Consider the following 25939-nt stretch of genomic DNA (forward strand, 5'->3'; position numbering starts at 1 on the left):
TAAGTCAAGCACATATATTTAATAATTCTATTCATACAAAGGGCTCCACACTAAAGCAATTGTCATACTTGAAGACACATTACATTATTTAAGAGAAATAAATTGCAAAATGAAAAGCCATTCTTGTCTATTTGTGACAAGAAAATGAAAAAATATCATTTCATTTTGGAATTCAAAGGTTTATCTCTGCTCTCAAGCAGCTTTTACATTAAAATTATGCTGGGAAGTCCATAATTGTGTTCTTTGTTATGGCTGCATAATATTCCATAATGTATATGTACCACATGGAGTTGGAGACCATTATACTAAGCGATCTATCACAGAAGCAAAGAACTGAATACTGCATGTTCTCATGCATAAGTGGACCCTGAACACTATTCACATGAACAGAAAGGAGAGATTGGCAATCACAAGGCAATACTAGGGGAGGGAAGGAGGGAAGAGGGCGGAGGGCACGTGACAGCACAAAGGGTACCAGATCCACTATCAGGGGAAGGAGGGCCAGTTGGAAGCCCAGACTTTACCTGCATGCAGTATAGTACCCCATATCTCTGTAATAAAATCTTAAAGATGCTAGGAAACAACTAAGGAAAACTAACCAATTGTGGTTGTTTTGGTGTTATACGGGATACCCTATTCTTTCCCAATGCTTATTTTTTAAATTGAATTTATCACACAGCTTTTTAAAAAGTAGTACTTATTGTTACCTTGGAAAGCCTTGGTCAATACAAATGGATACACTCACACACACACACACACACACACACACACACACACACACACACACACTAGCTTGAGAGACAAGGGGTAAGAGGTGAAAGGGCTGGGCTTAGAAGGGGTGGTGCGTTCTCTGTCCTTCAAAGACAACCCCTTTCACATACTCTCAGGATTTATACTCGGGTAAAATCCTAAGGAGCTGTTTAAAAAAAAAAACAACAACTAACTACAGAGTGATAGAAAGAACCATGAACTCAATTACAGGGATCATAGATAGGCGCGCACACACACACACACACACACACACACACACACAGCCCACCCACCGCATTCCCCTCTGCTAGGGACTTCTAGGACCACAGTCAACGGCATTCACGGATTTCCCTCACAGATGCATCGCTTTCACAACACCTGAAGCTGAGGGTGCCCACTCTTACTGACTTCACTCAGAAAATCCTGCACGATTCTGTGGGCCTCGTGTTTCAAAAACTGTGTGGGGAATGAGGAGAAAGCATACGTTAACTTTTTTTTAAGAAAAAAAAGTTAGAAAGGCTCACACCCAATGAGCAGGATGGAAAACCTGCCCTGGTGAATGTTTGGCCCTTGGAGACCACAGATAGATCGCTCAAGGCCTGTCCCACATGTATGCCGTGTAAGGCTGACAAACACCACCCGCAAGCCATGTGCCCTTCCACTTGGCGGTACAAAAAGTCAGGAAACGGGTAGAGAGTGACACTTGTACCTGAAAGCAAAACAACAATACCTCCAGATAATTATTTACCTAGAAAAGCACTCCCAGTGGAGTCAGTCAATAAATACTGGAAAGACAAACAGAATAGCCTCCAGCCCACGACTATGCATCTTTCCTTGCCTCTTAACGTCAACTAGGAAGAGCTGGACACAGAGGCTAGCCTTATAATCAAGCAAAATCCCATGTATCCAGCACCGTTAGAGAACAAGGTGTTCCACCGGAGAAATTCTCCAGAACACAGAACAGATCCTGCAACTACCATAACTTTAAAAAGAATTCCAACCACTGGCATTTCTAAAGTGCATGGACTACACACTCGCTTGCCTTCCCCAAGGAGCCCAGAGCCTACTCTGATGCTTCTGTGAGCATCCACTATGCTGCCCTGGTGACAAAGTCTCAGGCTGCGCTCTCAGCTGCTGCTGGCATCCTTCCGCTGTTACCTAAGTGTCCGCGCAAGAGAGTCGGGGAGCTGTGGAGGCAAGCACATCTGGGCTCAAATCCGGCTCCACCACATGGTAGCAGTTGTCTTGCCTCCCTGGGCCTCTCCATCCCCACATACCGGATGGGGGAACGGGCACCATGTCCAGTGGCCACACACAGTCGGCATTGAGCGAACGGTACTCCTCTCCTCCCCCCTTTCTCCCTCTGTTTTCCCCAATCTGATGCACTGGGAGAGTCAGCAGCCAAGCACGTAAGGAGTATTATGATAAAGCAATTCTCAAAAGGTCTTCTGGTGCTCAGCTTTTGTTTAGCACCATGAATAGGCTCTGTTCCCAAAAGTTGTAGACTTCTTTGCACCTTGCATTGGTGTTTTAGATAAAATTTTATTCCAGTGGCCTAAATAGTCAGTAGATCAAATCACACACAGCCACCACGAGATCCTGACATGCTAAGGGATGCCTCACTGGCTGATTCTGCAGAACAGCTGCTTTCTTTCAGGTTTCAACCATATCCCAACTTTTAAAAGTTAGCACCAGTATGCCTCACCCACTAAGTGGTCCAGCACTCTCACTTGTGATGCCTCGTTTCAGAAGTCACTACCTCCCGGCATTACTTTGTAGAGGTGACACTACCTATGTCAGGCTGCTTGCTCTACACCAGCTTGACAGGTAAGAGATGAGGGAGATGTTTGTGTGTAAAAAGAGCCTGCAAGGCAGCAGGCCTGCAAAGACTAAGCTCTACAAGAGTCCAGCAGTTGAGCCCAGCAGAGCACCGGCTAGTTGATGACAAGCCGACCTTTGCAGAGAGCTCAAGGGGAGCCCGAGGCTTTGCTGGTGCCCAGAGTGCACCCTGCATCACCAACAGCCCTCTGAGGGGGCGTTGTTACTACCCTCACTTCAGAGTGGGGTATGCCAAGGCCCAGCGGATTGGCTGTGAGTCCCCCAGGTCTCCCAGACTCCACAATAACCCACACCAAGAAACCCCACACATCTCTCCCCCCAACACACAGTAGCTCCTGCCCTCAGCATAGGCACACACATGTGCTATTCTCCGACCCACGTGGGCTCAAATACTCAGCAGAGGACTCATCTGCTCTTCTGGACAAGCATCCAAAATGTTGGTGAGGATACAGCCAAGGAGAGAATCCCAAGAGGACACGACCCCTCAAATTCCCACTGACGCTCTATGTGTTACATCGCTCTACGGTGACACTTCGGGCCAAAGAGTTTTCCATGCCAGTCATGACAAGCGCTCTCCGGCAGCCATGCTGGTGGAAGCCACCAGCCTTCAAGGTGCATGCAGAACCATCAAACTGGCCTACACCACAGGAACGACTCCCGTCAGCGGCCATCCCAATCTGCGCTCTCTTTTTAGCACAGAAAGCTGATCCTCCAAGGTGAGTGTGCACTCCTCAGCAAGGCGGCTGCAGACAGGAGTCTGTTGTGGCCCAGTTCCATCCAGTCCCACGGAAGCTGTTTCACGCTCTGGACGCCATCTGGGAAGCAGGGGGCTGGAGAGGATTTTCTGGTCTTCGTCTTCTCCTCTGCCACCCATTCTATCCACTTGCTTCTAAGTCAGCCCTAAATCACCTTGACAGCAGACAAGGTAGCAACTACAAAAGCTGCGGCTGAAAGCTGGCCCAGTGGATGACAATTTTAAAGTCTAAATGCTCAAGACGTTTGGGGATCCATCCCCACCCAATTCACTGCTGAGAACAGTCAGACATCACACCCGGGCAGGAGCTTTGACGACTCCAAACTCTGGGGTTGGGGACAACAGCCTCCCACGAAGAACCGGCCTCCAAATTCGGTCATGTATTGCCAGACAGACAGGAGAAAAAACTGGAACAGGTCACGTATGGCTCTTAAATTTGAGTTTAAAGAGAGGAAATTTAGAATGAGCAGCAATGTGTACCCTGTATTAATTAAAAAGTGGACAAAGAAGATTCAGAAGTACAATGAGGGGTTTATTAGTTGCTCAGGGCTGCCACAACAAAGTAAACTGGGTGGCTTAGAACAACAGGAACTTGTTCTCTCACAGCCCTAGAGGACAAAAGTCTGAAGTCAAGGCACTGGCAGGGCTGGATCCTTCTGGAGGCGCCAAGGGAGAACCTGTCCCATGTCGCCCTTCCCTAGCTGCCGGTGGCTCCAGACAGTCCCTGTGTTCCTCAGCGTGCAGACGCATCACTCAGTCTCCGCCTCGCTGTCACGTGGCCTTCTTCCCATGCGCCTCTGTGTCTTCACAGGGCTCTCTCACAAGGACAACAGTCATGGATTGAGGGCCTGCCCTCCACTACTGTGACCTCATCTTAACTAATCACACCGGCAAGACCCTATTTCCAAATAAGGTCACACTGCGAGGTTCCAAGGGAACATATATTTGGGGGAAGAAATCATTAAAAAGGGAGCAGAAAATGAGTGGGCTGGGCCCACAACAGGAGCTTCTCATGCACTCTCCAGATGTTCACTTGCAGATGAGAAAACAGGGAAGGTGCACACTGAAGTACCTCCCATCCCAGAGTTCCTAACATTCAGCAGGAGGACACCCTGCACAGGTGAGATCCCGTTAATCCAAACGCCACAGCAGAGCCTCTTTTCCATGTCCACCAAGATGACAGGTGGGGACATCTGGCACAGCCAGACTTCCATCGCCTTTAAACGTTGAGCAGTGTTTACGGAATCAAAGGGATTAAGATGATCTTCAGGGCTCTGAGGTGATAAAGTCTTCCACACTGGACACTGTTTTCCCGGCAGCTCTAGTCCAAAACGCTTCGGAGGACCCTTTCCCCGGGGTGTCAACAGCCACAGACCCCTGCATCTGAAAACGCAGCACTCCTAGCAATTCTGTGGTGTCTGTGTGGCGACAAGAGGAACTTTGTTTTTTCCAGCACGTTTGTGAAGTGTGTGGGGAGCCGACTAAAATTAATGAATTTTCTTGCCAGAAAAGAACCGGCCTCCAAATTCGGTCATGTATTGCCAGACAGACAGTGTATCTGAATGAAGTCAGTTTGTGAGGAAAATAAGAACACTCCAAAGGAGCAGAAGTGGAATGCAGGCAGCCCCTGACTCAATGATGTAGACCTAAAGATGTCTCTCATCTGGGAAAAATCAGTCTGGCCCTGAAGCTGGGTCAGCCATGGAACCCCCCACCCTGTGACCTCTCGGCCTCTGCCTCCACCCACCCTGCCCTCTGCAAACCCCACTGTTGCCTGGGCCCACTGTCCCAGGCCCTTCCACCCTGTGGTCAGGCACCTCCCTTGCCTAGCCCAGGTCACAGGAGAGGAGCCCCCCACAGAAGCTCCCCTGCCTTGGGGCTGGCTTCCTCCAAAACCTGGAGCCTGCCCAGATACCACTTCCTCCAGCTTCAAACACCCAAGCCTGGGCTCTCTTCCAGCAAGGAAGAGAACATGCAACCACTCACCCCTACAGCATGGCATGCACCTCCTTGGTCTCTGCCGCTACCTGACATTGTGTAGCTCCGTGTCTAACCTGGGCTTGCCCATCGCTGTGGCTGCTTTCCCTAGGGAGCTGGCACACTGACCGGGAGTCCGCCAGGCCTGAGCAACTACAAGAGATGCCACATGCAAGTGACAGCCAGGCAGGGCGGTGGGCCTGGCTCAGCTGGTGCAGGCTGTAATTGAGCAGAACGCAATTAAGTGTGCAATTCTGAGTCATTTCAGGTCAATTCTGCTAAAATCACAACACGAACCTGGGGCTTGGGAAGGAATTGTTTCCAGAAAGAAACCAGACATGGAAAAAGTATCCACAAGCACGAGTTTATGACCAGTACTGACAGCTCAGTACCAACCCAACTTGTGTTCTCAATAAACAAACTCATTCAGTCCACGCCCACCATTTAAAAGGTCTGGGGGCTCCTGCTACTGAATCACAGAAAAACGAAACAAAACCTAAGCTGTTCTGACTCCCACTTAAGTTAAATGGTAGCATTTAAAACCTCAGGAAGAGCCGGGCTGGGTGGCTCAGCCAGTAACCCCGCGCCTTTGGGAGGCTGAGGTGAGTGGATTGCCTGAGCCCGCGGGTTCGAGACCCGCCTGGGCAGCGAGACCTCAATCTACAATAAATCAAAAAATCAGCCGGGCGTGGTAGCGCATGCCTGTAATTCCGGCTACTTGGAAGGCTGAGGCGGAAGGATCGCCGGAGAACAGCAGTCGAGGCTGCGGTGGCCGGGAACGGCCACTGCACTCCAGTCTGGGCGACAGAGTGAGACTCCAACTCAATAAATAAATAAATAAATAAAACTTCAGGAAGATACATGCTTATGTCAGGGAGAGAAAGTGGAGGAAAACCCATGAAAACAAGTCTAATTTGAATAGAAGACAACCCAGAAGAGTCCTAGGAAGCCCAGACGAAGCAGATGACATCAGAGCAAAGGGAAGCTGGACGATCAATCCTAGGGCTCACAGGAATGGAGAGAAGGGGAGTTCTGCAGAATTATTTGCTGGCAGACGGATCCTGGCTTCCAGTCTCCTTCTGGGATTCCCTCAAGTCTTAAATCCCTGCCTTACCCCAGACCCTCTGCCCCAAGACATGGGCTCCATCTTTAGTGGTTTCGAGCTTGGAGTATCTCCATGACCGTGACCAACTAGCCAGTGGGACATGAGGGGGAAGAGGACTTCCCGTTCTACTTCCTAGATAACTATAGGGGAAAATAACCTTGGTCTTCCAGACACAACTCCTAAATACAACTCCTAACTATACAAACATGACCGGTGGCACACCTCGATGCAAGTGCAGTGGGATCAAATAGGCCCTTGTGGTTTAAGACCTCAGCTATTACAAACTCCATGATTTCTAAGGGAGAATTATGTCTGTAACCCAAACAGTCACTGCAGAAATGAAGTTCTGAAGCCCATCTGTGGGTTTCTTGAACACTTTTAACCAGAGGTAGACAGGCCCCATTCATAAAGGCTTCCAAGCAACAGGAACAAGGAGAACCAGTTGAAAGCAAGCAACAGAAACACTCCTCACGGTTCTTGGCATGCAAAATGTTTCAAGGGGAAACAGAACTCTCAAGATAAACCTGGGCAGTTCCTCATTCCTGCTCTACACAGCTGCGTCCCTCCCTCTACCCACATTTCTTCCCCAGTTCTGTCTTCCTGTTAAACCTCCCAAGAACAGTCTACCCTTTCCAGAAGGCTCCAGAAACACCTGTGCCGTACCTGGATTCCAGGCGCTTACTCCAGGCCCACCTGAGGCCTGGCTCCTCAGCAAATGCTATGTCAGCTGTGAAGAGAGTTGACAGTTTCAGCAGAGAGAAGGCACAGGGGTATAGACACTCCTCTGGACAAAAAATGAAGCCATCGATGGTATTTTCATGAGTTGGATCAGAGGGTGACTGGATGCCCCCTTTGCTAGGCAGCTTGGAAGTGCCTGGCAACACAGGTGGCCAAAAACGACTTCATATACATGAGGGACAAGCACTATGATATGGAACGTCTGCTGGAGGCTGTGACAGAGGACAGCCTAATCTGATTTACTTCCCGGCCATGTCCTGCTTTCAATCTAATTTTCTGGACAGTTAGACTGAGACAGAATCAAAATGGCATGTGCCAGGAGCAAAATGAAGATATTTCTGTTCCCTGGCCTTTGTCTTACTGAGATCACCCTCAACAGCCAAACTGTACAAGAAACCCAAGGTTTATACTATGACTGTGCTTTGGAGCCCTTGACCCGTGAGCTGCGGCTAGAGTAGTGAGTGGACAGGACGGCTGGCCTGCAGGTCCTTGCCTGGTCCATGCCTCTCCACCTCTCGCCCCACCCCTCTGCCCTCCTGACCAGGCAGGGGCTTCATGATCCAGGCCCCTGAACAGGAACACAAATACAAACAGGACATGTGGACATAATCTAATCAGGGAAAACGGAAGCTCACGGCATTCTGTGAAACTGCAAACTTTCATTCATTTATGGCCTGTATGCTATCAAAACAAACAAAAGCCAAAATTTAAAAAATAATAATAATATTAAGGTATCTTTCACTGAATGTGTCTCAGTTAAAAAGTACTTCTAACTCTGTATTTTCAAATTTTTTGAAATTAAAAAATAATCCTTGATATTCTATTAAATTCAGTCATTAAAATCAAATCTGAAAAAGACCAACAAGCATAGTTTATGTATCAAGAGGATTTGATATGTAGCTTCACCAGACTAGCATGTATACTTTGTTTCCTTCTAAGGAAAAATACCAGTGTCTAATTTTCTAAATGTCATTTTTAATCAATATATCACTTGGTTAACAAATCAAAAAAATCAAAGAAAGAAGAACAGAGATCACAGAACATATTCACGTTGTGGTTTTTTCTGGATCATCTGAAACACACCATGTCTTCCATTTCTTCCAGTCACTAAATACTTTAAGACAACAGAGAGACAAAGTGAAGCCACAGAGGGCGTCATGCCACTTTCAGCAAAGTTCTAAAACTTCACTCAGCAGGAAACCCCCATGTCACAGTTCCAAACAGTATTATTTTCATCAAAAGTTAAAAGGAAAAAAAAAATGACTTAGTAGTTGCACTGGTTAGTGATTTTAATGAATAATTCAGCACAATTTATTTAAGACAAAATTCTACAGTGCAGGAGCCCATTACCACATAAGCAAAATATCAGCATATCATCATCCAGCACCAGGCAGCTACTTTGTGTGAAAGCAAAACCCTCCTCTCCAAAACCCTCTGTGCAAAGAGTGCGAATTGTGTGGATGAAAGTCATCCTGGTCATGATAACCAGCTCACAGGGGAAAAACAGCACCTGTTCTGGAGCCCCTCTCCAGTTGCAAGCTTTCAGTTCCTCCCACGCCTCCTTTTTCCTGGAATTGTCTGTTCTTCTCCAACGTTCCTCACATAAAGGCCTTCCTGCAGACTCCAATCATACACCTGCTGGACACTGGCCCTTCCTCAGGTATAGTGATGGGAACCAACATGATATAGTGGATGGTAACCAACATTCACTCAGCAGACTCGCTGTGACAGGCATCTTACACATCTGGTTTTATTTAATACTCAGCACTAACCCTCTGAGGTACTGTTGTCCCTACTTCCAGACAAGGAGACTGACTACAATGGACTTTGTCCCTCTTCCAGCAAGCTGCTCCAACCCCTGCAGACTGGTGGGGTGTCCCTGATCTGTCCTGTGAGCCTAACTCAGCTCTTACCTCTCCTGAATGGAAGGTCTTTGAGAGTCCAGCATGAGTCCTGACATAAAACAGGAACTCCATTCAGGGAGTGATGACTGTATGAGTTAACTATCTTGTCAAAGGTCACCCAGTTAATATGGGATAAAGATGCAATTCCAAAGCCTCTTTCTGATGAAATTCTGTCAGGGTTAGAAATGATGCTTCAAAAAACAAAAACAAGAAACAGCCCTACTGCCCCAAAGGTCACCTCCTCGGAAAGAAACAATCAAAATGATAAATCACTTCTTAAAAGCAATCAATAAATGAGTACACCTCAGGCCGCCTCCAAATGCAAGTTCCTAGTAACAAAAACGCACTGGTTACATCTGAGGACAATCAGCAAGCAACAGAGGACGGGTTCACGCCTTCTTCCCCTGCAACCCCCATCACCATCTCCACCTGGAAACAGCACACTGAAGATGTACACCAAAAGTAACAGCAAAGGCAACAACCCAAAACCCAGAAGTAAGCCCCTCATCCTGGTCAGCTTAATCTGTCTGACGGGCCCTTGAGCACATGGCTTTCAGCTCAGAGAGGGAGCCACTTCAGGCACGGGTGCTTTTCTCCAGACTAAACTGTCCTTGACTAATGGACAAGAAACTGTTTGAGCACTTAGCACCATTCTAGGACCACAGAACATGAGCTATTAGGGAAGAGGGGAGAAAAGGTTGAGGATGCGTTACTGGCTGGGTGAAGAGGTCTAATTTGAAAACCATGAACAAGATCAGTTATAGTTTATTTGCTACTTGATAATATGCTTTTTAAAAAAAAGGCTTTCCTGCATCCAGGCCTGGGTGGGCGGCTCAGAGCCTCAGCAAAGGCATGGAGGTCCGCAGCCAGCCACGGGCCAGCCCAAGCTGTTTATCATCCTCCCGGGACTGTTCAGGGATCCCGATGTCCAAGGAGCTGTTGATGGCAGGGAGAGACAGCCGCGGAGGTATATGGGACAGGTTGCTCATCAACTCCCAGCCTAATTCCAGAAAGACCTCCACTCTTCAAACAGTTCGGATAGAGAAGAGTCCCTTATTGGATCAAGGATCCCATCTGTGGACCTTCCTCCCACAGATGGCACGAACAAATGAAAAGCTAAGAAAAGAATAGCGTCTGCACCACCTAGTTGTTTCAACATTGAAAATATTGATGGGACTCTTGGTAAAGTTATTCAAATGGATGTGGCCTTGTTTGAGATGTCTCAGTTGGATTCCAAAGAAGACAGTTCAGAAGAGAGTTCACAAGACAGTTCAGAAAACAGTTCAGAATCTGAGGATGAAGATGATAGCATTCCTTGTGAAGTTACCATAGATAATATTAAGCTTCCTAATTCTAAAGGTGGAAAAGGCAAGATTGAAGTCTTGGGCAGTCCTGCTTGTTAAAAAAAAAAAAAAAAGTCGGGAAATAAATAATCTGAAATAAATTTTAAAAAAGCAATACAGGTTGGGCACAGTGGCTCATGCCCATAATCTCAGCACTTTGAGAGGCTAAGGTGGGAGGACTGCTTAAGCTCAAGGAGTTTGAGACCAGCTAGGCAACACAGTAAGACCTGGTCTCTACACACACACCAAAAAAAAAAAAAAAATCAAAAAAAATTTAGCCAGGTGTGATAGCACACATATGTAGTCCCAGCTACTCAGGAAGATGAGGCAAGAGGATGATTTGAGCCCAGGAGTCTGAGGCTGTGGCGAGTCGTGCCACTTCACCCCAGCCAGGGTGATAGAGAGGTTCTGTCTCAAAAAAAAAGCAATATGGTTAAGAAGTTACAAGAAAAAGACCTCAATTTCTCCAAATATCTATTCTCTTTAAAGCTCATGCAACTTTTTTTATTTAAGTTTAGAGGTTTTCAAAGTGGAACTAGCCCTCTTCAAAATACTATAAACAACAAAAAAGGTGGGAAAAGTTGACAGGTTCGATATGTTTAAAAAGCATGTAATTTGTCTGCTTTTGTTTTTGCCGGAATCTTCCTTCTGCCTATCCACATAGGCATCACATAACATTAGACTTATCTCACTTTCCAAGAGTATACTTTTGGAGTAAACTGTACGAATACTGTCACTTATTGCTTAAAGAGATTGTGATGTTGTTGATTTTTTTGTTGTTGTTCAAGTTGGTATAAATCAAGGTATACTTCCAGGGCCTAAGGGAAACCCAGAGTGAATTCTTTTGAAGGTACAGACTCTCCTTATAACTTGAAGAATAATGTGCTTTTTGTGTACTTAATCAATGCATTTGGAGTTTTGTGCAACTAATTTTCAAAATAAAGGATAGACAGAGATAAGCACACAGAGTGTCTCTAGGATTGGAAGCATGTGGGAGGTTGTGAGTTTCTCCAAAGTGCCCTCCTTGGGACACAGAGCAGTTTGATGGCACCAAGCCTAACAGGGCTCAGAAAGCCTAATGCAGTGGAAATGACACACTAATTTCCATCAGGCACCTTGATTTCCAAAACCAACTTTCAGCTTTCTCCAAGCTCCAAAACAGAAAAATCACCAGTCCCACTAACAGATCTCATTTGTGCAATAGCACATTTCCTAGGACAGACTGAATAGGACAAAAATGACTAATGATCCACACTACTATTTCTAAAGTTCTTAAGTACTGATGACACCATGTGATGCCAACAAAACAAAGGAACAGCATATCAACTGGTTAGGAAAAAAGGTTCAAAATAAACAGAACACAGAGGCCATCCTCCACCATGATTTCATGTAGGCTTTCTAGTCTGATTCAAGGGTTTAATTCAACTCTCTCCATTCACTCTGAGTGCCTTCACTAACCTCCAGACACCAAGGCAGCCTTACCTGTGGACAATCACTGCCCAGCAAGGGCAAAAAAAACCCCAAATACCCATGCAGCATGGGGGGCACATAAAATTGTGCTCTGGAAGGGGGCACAGAAGTCCTTAGCTCTGCCCAGAACGTGGGCGCATCTGAGTCTGGTCTTCAGCACTCCGGTAACAAGAGCACAAAAGGGACCCTAGAAAGAAAGGGGCCAAGAGGTGAGAAGGAGGCTGCATGGCTGCTAGTGAAGCTGGCAAGGGGGGTAAGGCATAGAGGGCCAGGGGTACCCTGGTGGTGACTGGAAGCCACCTCTGACGACAGGCCCCTAGGAGCTCCCACCTGGAGATGGTCACACCTAGCAGGGAGCTGAGGTTTCCACCTTCTACGGCAGGGTCTGACATCGGTCCAGGTGCCCTAAGGTCAGTGCTCTGTGACACCTTGATGATAGGTCTCCAGTGCCACCCCTCCTTCTACCAGCCCACTCCCCCAAGGAAGCTATGCTTCAGCAAGAAAACGCTGTCCACATTTTACCATTCAAACTATGGAAACAGTGGTGAAAAGAGGTTACTCAGAAAGCACAGACTTCACTTCTTCGGGGGGTGGGGGGAGGATGTCTCCATAAGATGTCAGTTGCTCAAGAGAACTCCCTGCGCAAAGGGATGAACTTCCTATCTCTCACTCAGAACTCACCTGGCCACGCCCAGTCAGTCAAAGCCGCATATAGGAGTCATAGGAAAGACCCACTTAGAAGACAGTGAATTGGGAGCTGAGGAAGACGTACAGTCATCGCTTCTGTGTTTCAACACCCTAACACCTCTCTTGGCTCCATCACCATCCTTATACATCTCAAGGGTGTGACACTTCCTCACTGTCTACACACAACTGACAGTTTAAAGCATGCTCAGAGAGCTGACCGAACCTACACTCTGCATGGCTTATGGGCCCATCTTTCGATGGCTTGATGTTGAAGCATTCCTGGAACTTAAGACGATGCCAAATTACTTCTTAAATTGAAAGAGAGTCAAGAGTGAGATTCTCCACCATGAAAAGGATTTGAACACATAAGTGTGCTTTCTTTAGAATAGCTGGGTGATAAAAAGCAAGACAAGCTAGAAATTTTCATCCTCAGAATTCAGTGCAAGAAGCTATGCCCCCACACACCCACAGCCAATCCTCCATTCATCTAAGATCTGGGGGCTCACCCGGGCCCTAAATACTCCTCTACCATAGCCCAGGAGCACACTTCCCTTCAGAGGGCCACCTAGGTACTCAGCTCCCAAGAGACGAGACACAGGAGAGACTGAACCAGGATCTCTGCCTCCCAGTGATTTCCGTGTGGAGACCCCTCCTACTGCAAGCAGCAGTAAAAGTCACCAACACGGACAAACCCGGCAGGTGATCAGTGGAGACAGTGTGCATAGCCCTGGACCACAATCTAGATGAGGTCTGTCTGAATTTAGGCATACTAAAAGTAAACATGGGTCCCCAGCTATTTTCTAAGTGGAATTAGGCTGAGTACCCTTCAGGATCTGGTCAGGAGACACTGAAAGTGCCTGGCATGTTTTTGAGAAGGCTAAGAAGAAAGGAAAATGTTTCTATCCTGGAAAAGGTAGATGAGATGTTGTACCTCCATGGTTGTGTTCGATCGGCCAGTCTGGCCGCACTGAGGACTACTGTCTCTACCACAGCTCCTGCAGTCTTCTAGAGGAGTGAGTGCGCGGGTGCGCATGCTCATGTGTATGTGTGTGTGTAACTGTGTGTGTGTGTGTGTGCTGGGAGGAGAGTTGCATCATGCCATGAAATTAGAAAGCAGCACCTTCCCCAGGGCCAAGGTGTTGGAATCACAGGGAAAAAACAGGGTTCAAAAGGTCCGCCTTAACTCCCAATTCAAAAGGCAAACCCAGCCCTCATGTGGACAGATTAAAAAAACAAGGTCAAGGAACACCACACCACAAGCAGGATCGGGGGAGCAGGCAGGGGCCACCACACTGTCCGCTGCCCAGAATGCCCAGGACCCATCACAGATCGCCTCGGTCCCCACATAAGGCCACAAAATCAGCATTTCTTCATGTGTCCTCAGAGGAGTCAGACTTAGTCAGACCTCCTCCTCCCAGCATGGTCTGTCAGGATTGTGCCTCAGCTATCGGGGATTCGTCCTCATCCCCTCCTGGAAGCCTTCGGCTCTGAGGTGACTGGTCTGAACGGCCTCTGGCTTGCAGTACGTGGAGTCCCCTGTGTCAGCAACAGCCCAGTCCGCTGGACCAGCCAGCTGCCTTGGATGCCGTTTTGGGCAGAGCAGAGTTCAGTTCTCACGGCCATTTTCTAGCAGCCCTGCCTGGGTCTCCAGCCTGGAAGCACTCCTGAGCACCTGGACGATGGGGACTCCCTTTGAGGGGAACCAGAGAAACAGTGGCATGAACTCATTCAGAAGTCCCACCTAGGCCAGCAGCACAGACAGGACCCGAGAGGCGACATCCGGGAGGCATATTCAGGGACAGGAATGTGCTGCTGCGAACTTCAGTGCCCGTGTGTGCAGAGGAGCAAAGGTCCTCCGGGCCGGGAGTGCACAGTGTGTGTAGCTGTGTTCCGAGGAGTGGGGAGAGGCGTGCACGGACTCCAGAAACAGTGGGACTTTCCAGAATGCTAAGAAAAGAGACAAGTAGGGAAGGAAATGACATCTTGCTCTTAAAAGCTTTATTGTTTCCACCAGGTGCAAACAAGGACTTCAGTGGGAGTACTATTCAACAAATAATTTACAATCCCAACTGCTAAAACTAAACTCCTCCAGAGGCAGACAACTAGGTAAAAACCTCTCCTCCAAACTCACTGCCCACACTCTTCTCCAGATGAACCCACTGAGCCGCAACTTGGTAAGATACGCCTTGTTACCTGCCCCCCAGCCCTTAAGCAAGAACTCACTGAAACCGCGAGCCTAAAGATGATCCTGTGCCACCCAGGAGGAGGGTGTTCCCCTGACGGTCCAAGGAGAAGGGCTCTGAGTCCTGCGCTCTCGCCCCCCAGGGTGAGGCAGCCACACTCTGAGAACGGCCACAAGGAGTCACTGAACAATGAGTCTCCGAGAATCCAATACGCCACCCCATGCAGATGCACTTCTAAGAAAGGAAAGAAGGCTGCCTGTCAAACTATGAAATGCCACCATGTCGGATGCCCCTGGAGTCCGGAACAGTGAAATGCAAGAGCACACACATCCCGGATTCCGCGAGAAGGTGGCAAGTCAGTGTCTCTCCCTCTGAAGCTCCAACTACAGGAGTCAGACCCCGCTCAGCTCTTTATTCAGAAGGCACAGAGCAATGTCAGCACCCCAGACGCCCTCGGCAAACACGTCCATGATGACTTTTATGAGCCGGCACCTCACTCCTTGGAACATTTACCGGGCTTCGTGCTGACACCAGTACTAGGAACTTTATAGACTTTGGGCATTCAAGTCTTGCAGTCATCCATCAGGTTTTCATCCTTCCCGTCCCTCATTTACAGAATGGGAGGCTGAGACTCAGAAACGTCACCAGACCCGCGGAGACTAGGGAGAAGGGGGGCCTAGATCCCAACTCCAGTCCGCCCAGGTCCATCCTGCCTGCGTGTGCGGATCAGTCCGTCTTCAGGTGAAACAGGGATCCAGCCACTCTTTCCTCCTGCCTGGCTACCTCACCTGCCCACCATGCTGCCTCTGGCAACAAGAGCAGTGCTTCTCACTAGGTGCAGGTGGCCAGGAACCAAATATTAGCTGAGCCTCTCCCCCTGCCCTTTTCTCCAGCCCCTGCTGTCTTTACGCCTCGTGTTAAATGGGCCGCACGTGTCACACCAACCACGATTCAGCAGGGACTCGGTGACCAAGGATCTGTCCCCACATCTCAGGGGACTTGACACAGCAGGCTCTGTGTGGAGTCAGTGTCACACATCCCAGCATGCCACAATCTGTCACTCACCACAACTGAGAAGTTTGCTTGCAGCTGAAGAAAACCATGTCATGCATTTCATGGGTTATTTATTCCATCAGGTTCCTTCTTCCACAAACTCTCATGGGAATGCTCTATGGCCAGAGCAAATGCGTGTTCTGTTGAACACACAATGGCATCTAAGAAGCCTGCTTTATTCTTTAGCCTCTGGTTTCCAAGGCTAGCTTTCTTTCCAGGAGTCATAAGTGCCAACAGTCTCATCCCAGTTTTCCCCTAATTTCTTCCCATTCCCACTCATCATTATACAGTTTCAAAGACAGGCAACAGGCATGGGGACAATCAGAAAGGTCAGTGCCAGGAGATCCGGATGCCAGGCCCTTGTCTACTGCCTGCAAAGATAGGGCAAATTTCTCCCACCTCGGAGCTTCAGCTGTTTCTGATCGCCAGTGGCAAGCCCACGTGTGTGGCTGCCCTGTGAAAGGAGCACACACGTGAGCCAATCGCCACAAGCAGAAGGCTAGAGGCAGGCAAGGATGTCAATATGCTTGTGTTGTTCCCAAAATGTGAGCAGAGTTGCTGGCTCTTAGGCAAACAGGGATCCAGAAACAGCTCACAGCTGCCCCATCACCCATTTCTGGAGGAGTTATCTCAAAGGAGAGAAGAGTAAGTGTGTACATGTATGCAAGAAAGGCAAAAATGGATGTCAAAAGCAAATATGTGATCAAGAGCTGACTGAGTACTCACGTGTGTTGAAGCCTCTAGCTCGCTGAGCTCACATATCATGGGAGCGGCAGAATGAATGATAAAATTACAGAGCAAAACCCATCAGTACAGCTAGGTGGGCACCGTGAAGACACGTGTGGCTGGCGCGAGGAGGGGCAAGGCACCCTCATGGCACCTGGAGAATAGGAGGAGGCTGGAGCATGGCCCACAATAGCACTGGGCCTCGCAGGCCAGGTGGAAAATCAGGACTTCATCCTGCAGCGTGAGGAGCCTCCCCAAGGTCATGAGCGGGAAGCAGCATGAGGTGGGCTTGGGGATGCTAAAGGGCGCTCTCCGAAGTGGAAAAGAAACTGGGAGAGCCGGGCTCAGTGGCTCAGCCTGTAATCCCGTGCCTTTGGGAGGCTGAGGTGCATGGATTGCCTGTGCCCGCGGGTTCGAGACCCACCTGGGCAGTGAGACCTCATCTCTACATAAATCAAAAAATCAGCCGGGCATGGTAGCGCATGCCTGTAATTCCGGCTACTCGAAAGGCTGAAGTGGAAGGATTGCCAGAGCCCAGCAGGTCGAGGCTGCGGTGGCCGGGAGTGGCCGCTGCACTCCAGTCTGGGCAACAGAGTGAGACTCCAACTCAAAAAAAAAAAAGAAACTGGGAGAAGGGGCCAGGGGAGGGGGGGGGGCGAGATCCAGAAGGAAGAGACACTGCTGTCACGATGAAAAGCCTGCCGTGGCAAAGACGGGCCATACAGCCAAACCAGCCGGAGCCTGGGTATATAAGGGAGACCCCAGAGGAACCAGAACTTATTTATTTTAACAAGTGCGTATTTTTTCTTACATGTTTAAACTTCAGTCACCTTCAAAGTACTCTGCATTTGATGCAAAACACCTATAAAGATGCTTTTCCACTGCTCAAAACAATTTCTGAATTCATCAATTTTGATGTCTTTCAGTGCTTCTGCCATTTTTTGTTTCACCTCTTTCACACTGGCAAAATGTTTCCCTTTAAGGACTTTTTTTTTTCTTTTTGAGTTGGAATCTCATTTCATCGCCCAGACTGGAGGGCAGTGGCACGCTCCCGGCCACCACAGCCTCCACCTGCTGGGCACTGGCGATCCTGCCGCCTCAGCCTTCCAAGTAGCTGAAACTACAGGTGCGCACTACCACGCCCGGCTCATTTTTGATCTATTGTAGAGATGAGGTCTCGCCAAGTTGCCCGGGCAGGTCTCGAACCCGCGGGCTCAGGCCATCCACTCACCTCAGCCTCCCAACAAAAAAGTCACTTGGGGTGAGATTAGGTTAACGGGGGGCACAAGGGTCATACCATTTTTGGTCACAAACTGCTGAGCACTCAGTGCGGTGTGGGCAGCTCACTGTTATGGCAGAAGAAACACTCACCTGTTTGCCATGACACTGCTTCCACAAATCGTGACACATCCTTCTTGAAACTCCCAGATGAAAACTTTGGTTGACCATTTGATCTGGAGGAACAGATTCCAAGTACACTATGTGGGGCCTACCCTCCAAAAGGTAATTTCGGTTTCCGTGGAGCCCCTCCTCATAGTCCTGTGTGACACTTCCAAGTGCCCATCCACCCATCACCCACCCACCATTTACACAGAGTGAGGCGGCATCATGCAGATAAGATCACAGGAAGCTCACAGCCAGAGCAGATGCATTCTAGGAAAACCACCACCCAGAAACACCACCACCAGCATCTACTACGGCATAAGTGTACGGTATAAGTGTACAGCAGGAAAGTACTTTTGGAGTCAGTTGAGTGTTCTCTGTGTTCACCTGAGTATAATTCATCCTGTTTTGAGAACAAAGACAGCATGAAAACTGGCTACCTGTCGAAAAGGCACCTGAAGCCACTGCCTCACCTCAGTGGAATGTGGCTCACAGCTACAACTGCTCTCCTGGCGGAGATATACACAGTGCCCAGTGTGGCCGCAAAGCCACCTGAACAGGAGAGGCAACACAGACGAGCCCCCCCAAACCGCACAGAAATAACAAACATTTTCAAGGGCTTTCAAACCCATCAGCAAACAGATGCGGCTTCAGTTCATTTTTAGATACAGAAGCAGACTTTGAAGTGAAAGGGAAGTAGGTTCCTCGGGGATCCACATTTCCCTCTTCTAGGGAAAACAGAGATGGACAGAGCTGTGGACTTCAAGCACCTAGTCTTTAAGTGTGGGTGTCTTCAACTGGATGAGACAATCTCTTAGGGGCTCCCACCAGGCCACTCTCAGCCCATGGCTTCAAAGTCCAGGCCTCAAAAAAGCCCCTTGACTAGCCGCAGACCAGATCACAGTCCTGCCATAAGCACTTCCAGGGTCTCCTTCGTGTCACTCACTGCCACTGTGATTCGAAAAACATCAGGGCAGCCGGACTCGTTGGCTCAGCCTGCAATCCCGCGCCTTTGGGAGGCTGAGGTGAGTGGATTGCCTGAGCCCGCGGGTTCGAGACCCGCCTGGGCAACTTGGTGAGACCTCATCTCTACAATAGACTGCAGTGCAGTGGCCACTCACAGCCACCACAGCCTTGACCTGCTGGGCTCCAGCGATCCTTCCACCTCCACCTTCCAAGTAGCTGGAATTACAGGTGCGCACTACCATGCCTGGCTGATTTTTTTATTTATTGTAGAGATGAGGTCTCGCCTGCCCAGGCGGGTCTCGAACCCGCGGGCTCAGGCAATCCACTCACCTCAGCCTCCCAAAGGTGCAGGATTACAGGCTGAGCCACCAAGCCCAGCAGCAATCTTCTTAATACATTTTGGGAGGGACAAAAAAAAAAAAAAAAAAACAAGACCCTTATTTAGAATGAGTGTTCAATACATACCACCCAAGCTCTTTCTGGAAGTGACTTAGGAAATTCATCACAGAAGAAGGCTGTTGCACTAATTATGGGATTTCCAGGGCACATAGGCAAAAGGACCAGAAAAAGCTTTATTTTACTTTTTAAAACACGCAGTGCCAATTCCCTTTTTCTGCCTATGCTATTCAGTCCTTAAGGTCAAATGCATGAACGGTTTTCTTGTCAAGCAGTGCCTCTTGACAAAATGCAGATAAGCAGAGACCCTGGGAGCCCTGTTTTCCAACTATGGGCTTCCACAAGACTCATACATGAAGGACATCAATCTGCAAAGCACAAACAACAGGACAATGAGAAGCCCTGTAAGAACCACATGTCTATTTAAGAGAGATGTATTTTGGAACATGACAGCACTAGTCAGACCCTATTATTTGTCAAAGTGGTAGGAGCAACACAATTTTCTTGCCTGTAAAATGTGGGTACTAGTTGTGTCCAATGTATTACAGGCTGTTGGGAGGACTGAATAAAACCAAATGAGACACTAAATATAAAGTGCTCACTCTAGTGCCGTATGCACTGAGGTCCTCAAGAACCATCAGTTATTGCTGACAATCACAATGACAGCCACTATTCTCACCACTACCAAGAGGAGAGGGGATGTTTCCTACTGTGTTCTCCCCTAGTCACCCTCTCCTCTCGGCTGGGTTTAAATGGAATAACTGCCTCTACAAGAATGATATCCCATGAAAGTGCAAAGTCTACTCAACAGAGTTCTTCAGACAACTTGCTCCCTTATTTGAGCCCTTTTTGGCCAGGAAGGAGCCCAGGCAACAGATGTTCACAGACTTGGGCTCATGATCTCACGATACTCCCTCACGTCGCAAGAACATGCATCCAGACACTATCAACCAGAAACACTGGAATTACCAGTGCCAAGAGGCCCTGAAAGGCTGGAATGCGCCCTTTACCTACAGCACTGCTTTGCTGACAGAGAAAGTGAAAGAATAAAATTCCTCAGGGCTGTCAGTGTCAATTAAGAATGGGATCCTGAGGTCACCAGATCCCCCAATCCTGTAGGCTTTTCTCAACCACAACCACACAAGACGAGGCACAGGGAGAAGGAAAGCAGGTTCAGGACAGCAACACCGGTTCTGTTGCTGCCTGAGCCCTATTCTCACAGGACACCGTTTCCTACCCTCTCTAGGGGTTTGAAGTTTCTGTTTCCCCCCACACACACCCCCCAGCCCACCAGCCTATATAGAGGGCAGGTACAGTAGCACCTCATCCAGAATCCTGATTGCAAAATCACTTATTTACTCATGGTATCCAAATATGAAGAGAACTTGTTAAAAGTATTTATAGACACGAGTCAGTTTTTAGGAAGAACCAATAGATGAAGGATTTTCAGAAAACTAAGCAGAAACAGGGAGGCAGAGTTCACCTAGGTGAGTCTGGTCTAAGAACATATCCAACTCATCTGGATAATCTCCTATTCGAAGCCACAAAGAGAAAATGTAAAACAACTGCCCAATTGCGTCTGGGGTTGGCGGCATCCTGACGCAGTAGCTCTAGGACTACATCCTCCTGAACTGTGTCTGCTCGGGTTGGGGGCTGCCACACAGGTGGGGCCTCTGGCCCGTGGCTTTGCTCCAGCCAAGACAGATGCACCTGCATCTGTCAGTGGGGAAGAGAAAATGTTGTGTTTCCAAATTTATGTTTCTGGGAGACGTGACCTTTTCAAAATAAAAGCTTTTTAAACTTCCTAAGTTATGTCTTTCCCAATCCTTAGAAGCATGATGAACAAGAATCATGTCATTTGCAAGAAAAGAGAGAGGAAACTTGAAGTTTCTTAAGTTTTTGTAAGCATCAACATTTATACAAATCGCCAACTATGTTTTGTCTTTTCTGGTAGCAAACACCTGTTGACAAGCCTGTGTCTTCCCCTGAGTTCAGACCCCACACAACTGTGCTCCCCTTCGCCCTCCCACGCTCTGCCAAAGGGTCCTTCCCACCTGCTCAGTGGAGCCCGCTGCACCGCAGCAGTATTTCCAACGCCTCCTAAATCCTCGCCCCCTTCACAGGGAAGTTGGCGGCTCCAGTGGCTCTGCGGCCTCTTCTAAGCACCACAGCATCTTCGGCCTCTCCCCTCCCATCACGGGTTCCATGTGCCTTAAGCTCTGGTTTCCCAATCACCTCTCAGCTGAACGATGCCAGCACACATTTCAAAACACCCGGGCTTCGTCTGTGGCTCATTTTCTACCCTCAGTTTTGACTCCACTCTCAATGTATCTGACTTAGACAACATTTTCCAAAAAACTTTCTTTAGTTTCCATGACAACGCCATCTCAGCCTTGCCTCCTAATACTCCAATTATTCCCTGTGTGTGTCTTTTCTGGCTTCCTCGCTGTCCTCCCTCCAGTCCACAGTCCCCAAGGCACTGTGCTGACATCCATTCATGTTGATCCTCAATTGATCAAGCTCAGAGGTCACTCCAATGGGAAGATCCTTCACGCTCAGACTTGCATGTTTCACGTCTCAGGGACCGACTCCCAAATCCAGACTTCTCTTCACCTTCATATCTGATACCACACCCATGTATCTAATGACAAATACTCATATTAAGAAAAGCATAAAACCACCAACACTTATTGGGTACTTACCACGTGCCAGCCACTGTTCTAACCACTTTACATGCGTTCTTTCATTTAATCCTTACAACATCTTTTGAGATAGGTGCTATTGAGATAGAAAAGAAAGACATAGGGAGGTCATTGTAGTCAAGGTTCCTCGTTTAATGTTGTAGAGCCAGGGTTTGGAGTCCACAGTCCAAACTTCAGGGACATGAGCCTCTCACTGCTGGAAGAGAGCTACATGACTTTCCCCAGCAAGTCACTCACTGCCAGCTTTCACACAACCTGTAATTCAACATCAATGCCATCCCTCCTCTGGGTCCTCACGTGTTGGAGGCTCAAAATTATTTTTCTTCCCTCATTCATCTTCTTTACATCCAACCAGTGAACAAACCACAATGACTTTTCTCCATGATGCTGGGAGATGGGAGCCCATCTTTGCACTGCCAGCGTCCCCGCCAGCCATCATCAGTTTCCACCCATGCTCTCGCTCCTTCTCATCTGATGAAAAGCCGGCAGCACGCGGCGCCTCCACCTGCACCACAAATCTCTCACCCGTGATGACGACAAAGTCACACTCTTTATCTTGAAATTCAGCCTTCCCGATTCCAGCCGCATGAGGAGGTTCAACAGAGCCTGGATCCTTCATGCTGGTCGGGACAAACATGCATCTCCTTCGTTCTTAGCTCTATGCCCGCCCTGACTTAACTCATCCCATTCTTTCCATCCGAAAAGCATTCTTCATTTTCTTTTTCTTTAAGACTCAGTCTACAAACACAACTCCCTAAACAGCCTTCTGTGCCTGCGCACTAGAGCCACCCATGGGCTCTGTGCTTGAGGTGTGTTGTTTTCAACACATCTTTCAACTTCTTTCTCCTGGTACACCATGGCACCTCCCAACCGCACATGCTCACCACTGAGACTGCAGATGGTTCTTCTTTTGTACTCCTGCATTCTCCCCGGTCCCTCCCCGAGCCTAGTCTGGTGCTGAGTGAACTGGTCAATTATCTTTAATGGAACAGTTAAAACACGTAGGGGGTTTCCAGGACCCCTGCCCATGAGCACATCTCGCAATTGTCCATAGCAATGCAGCACACGAGCACCACCCATCAAGATGACAAAATTCTGGCTGCAGAGTCACAACATTTTGAGTTTTTTGTTTCACAACATGAACTGCACTTTCAAAGGAAGCCAGAGTTTAAAAAGTCTCAGCCTGTGCTCATTAGTCTGTCCAGTGACATGCCTCCAAGGAACTCAAGTAGGGGAACAAGGGAGGGAGAGGAACCAGAAAAGCCAGGAAGCAGTCCTTAGGCTGAAACACAAAAAGCAAAGTACAGATAAATTTGAACATTAACTAACACTGGGGAAAATGTGGCTCAAACCCATAAGTCACGTTTGAGAGGTAAGAATAAAGTAAAGATTCAGGCCAGGACTTCATTTGGTGGTGGCAGTGTTGCCCCGACGGGACAGTTACGGTGCTCCAGAAAGGCTCCCAGCACTTCGGCATCATTATTACACTCGATCTTCCCAATAACCCCACGAGGTAGGTAGCAATGACTACAACTGAAGAATTCTTATTATGGCAATGGGGTGCTGTGACTTTAACCAGGCACAGCGAAGTATAAGCAAGCTGTCCGGGCTACACAGCCAGCAAGCCGCAGAACCCAAGTTTGCACCCATGAGCAGAGCACAACTACAGATCTGGTTCCGTGCTTTCAGGTCACTAAAGCACAGGGGGAAACTGTCCGCAGTGCCAGAGATGACCTGAAAAAGGGGGAGCTTTGCTAAACCAGCTCCAGCAGCTGGAATGAGCACATGCCCTCCTGCTCTTGACTCTCTCTGCTCACCCACAGGCAGAGTCCATGCGTTCAGATCCATGCAGGATCCACCTTTAGCAACCGTCCTTTGAAGCCATTCATCCCCTTAACTCTGGTCCCCTCGGCACCGTGAGGACCGTGACTTCTTAGCAAGGCCTTCCTCAACGGCACCTGAGGAGCCATACTATGAAGCCCAGTGAGCAGGGGCTGACTTCTCCCACACTCCCAGCCACCCTCTAACGGCCCGAACTGACAGCCCCCTTAAGGGACAGAAAGTCAGGGCCACGCAGCCACTGCTTAGGGGCAAAGCACAGCCACTGTGAGGGCCAGCCCGTCTTCTCTCCCAGTCAAGCTGCTCCACACCTCAAGGCTCAAGTGGGAATGCCACCCAGTTTCCCCTGACGAGCCCAGGAAGGCCACAAGAGCCCCAGGGAGAGTCTGGCAGGAGAAAGAGCTCGGGCCAAGGGGGGCTGGAAGTCAGGGTCCATCCTGGCTCCACAGCTCCTGGCCCAGGAGATTCACCTGCATCCACCCACTGCTCCATCCACAATCAGAGAGAGAGCCAGACAGGAACACGGCCTGCTAACAAGGGGGGCTGGGGGTCCTCGCAGACGCGCCATAACCACCAGGGGCCCAGGCCTCACTGCAGGATGGATGAGTCGAAGATATTCTAGAAACGCCCAGGTGAGCCTCTGGGCTGCAGGAAGTCAAGAGCCACCCCTGCTCCTCTGTGCTTCAAACAAGCGCCCTCACTTGGTGTCTCAGAGAAAGGAGAACGGAGGAGGAAGAGGGAGGATTTGCTCATGATAACTCAGCAGCAAGAGAGGCTGCTCTCCACTATGTGTACAGGAAACTTAGGTGGAGGTCATTTCATCACAAGATACCTCCAGGGCCAGGGCCAGGGCCCGGGGGAAGCTCTGAGCCCCGGGGCTTCCTCTAGGGCACACACTACTGGGAGGGCACACACTGATGGATACACCATCTCTCCAAAGCATCCCAGTTATTGGAACACTTAATCTCTAGAGTTCCTTTGCTTAAAAAAAAAAAAAAAAAAAAAAAGAAAGGCGGTAATGATATATCCACGTTAGGAGCAGGATCTCTTCATTCTGGCCCACCACCTGCCACCCTGTGTTCTGGGGGCCTCCTTCCGCTAGCTAATCACACACACCCACCTTGCTATGGACACTTCACCTTCAGTAGGTGCACCTTACAACTGCCTGGCTTGTCCAGCTGCCCTCTCACCCTGCTGAAAGGAACATAAACAGCTGGTTGTTAACGTGGGGGTTGGAGGGCTTCACCAGTACCAATGGGTTCACGCTCTGAGAGAGAAACAAAGTCTGACCTGCACTGGAAGCCTCACCTGTTCAATCAACAAACGTCAACTGCACATCTCTCAGTGCAAAGCACTAAAGAGACTCACACGAACAAGGCACAGTCCCTGGCACCAAGATGCCTCAGACCTCCAGAAGCCACAAGACCTAGGCTCTCATACTGAGCACACAAAGGAACCCAGGAAAGCCCATGGCCCCCCTCGAGCCTCCATCTTCTCAAGTCCTTAATGCAAACGGAAACCAGACCCCTGAAAATAAAACATCATCTGGAAGGAGCATGGATCACTGCAGGGAAGACTGGCCCCGGGGTCTCTCCTGAAGCTCTGTCTGAGAGAGCATCAGAAAGTGTGTCTGGGGGAAGGGGAGAAGAAGAACTGGTAGTCATGGCAACAAGAAACCGCCAGTTTGGCTGATCAATGCCAGCTATTTACATCGCTATTAAATGGCCCTAATAAATATGAATATTGCACAAAATAAAGCACATAAAAGGTCCCTGTCTGAAATATCCAGAAGTACTGAAAACAATAAACCCAGTAGCCCAAGGAATACATTGTTACTTTTCCCTCCCATCAGAGGGACAGTCAATTAGCGGACAATCACGAGAAGAAAGCAGGCATTCTGAAAGCCAGTCATTAGCAGTGCACAAACAGGAATAAATTTTCCAGTGTGAACAATAAGGGCCAGCTGTGATTTCATTACAAACCCGAGGCCTAAACCATGCTTTCAGAAAGCAGTTTCATGACACGAGGCAAATTAGCATTCCACTTCTCCTCGGATCCCGTGACTTCCTTGGAAAGCCCTCTGCCAGTCAGCAGCAGGACATGTCCTCTTGGCACGGAAGGTGG

The 25939-nt window shown here is 48.7% G+C and overlaps 1 protein-coding gene and 1 pseudogene across 1 annotated transcript in view; one reads left to right on the forward strand and one right to left on the reverse strand.

Moving 5' to 3' along the window:
- The window catches only part of PRKCA (protein kinase C alpha), a 468463-nt gene that overhangs the window by 329155 nt on the left and 113369 nt on the right, over positions 1-25939 (reverse strand). The window lies entirely within an intron of this gene.
- Positions 9920-10500, forward strand: LOC103269991 (annotated as a pseudogene).

This window comes from Carlito syrichta, unplaced genomic scaffold, assembly GCF_000164805.1.
Source record: "Carlito syrichta isolate Samal-C Ts95f unplaced genomic scaffold, Tarsius_syrichta-2.0.1 Scaffold309696, whole genome shotgun sequence".
In the NCBI taxonomy this organism is placed as follows: Eukaryota; Metazoa; Chordata; class Mammalia; order Primates; family Tarsiidae; genus Carlito; species Carlito syrichta.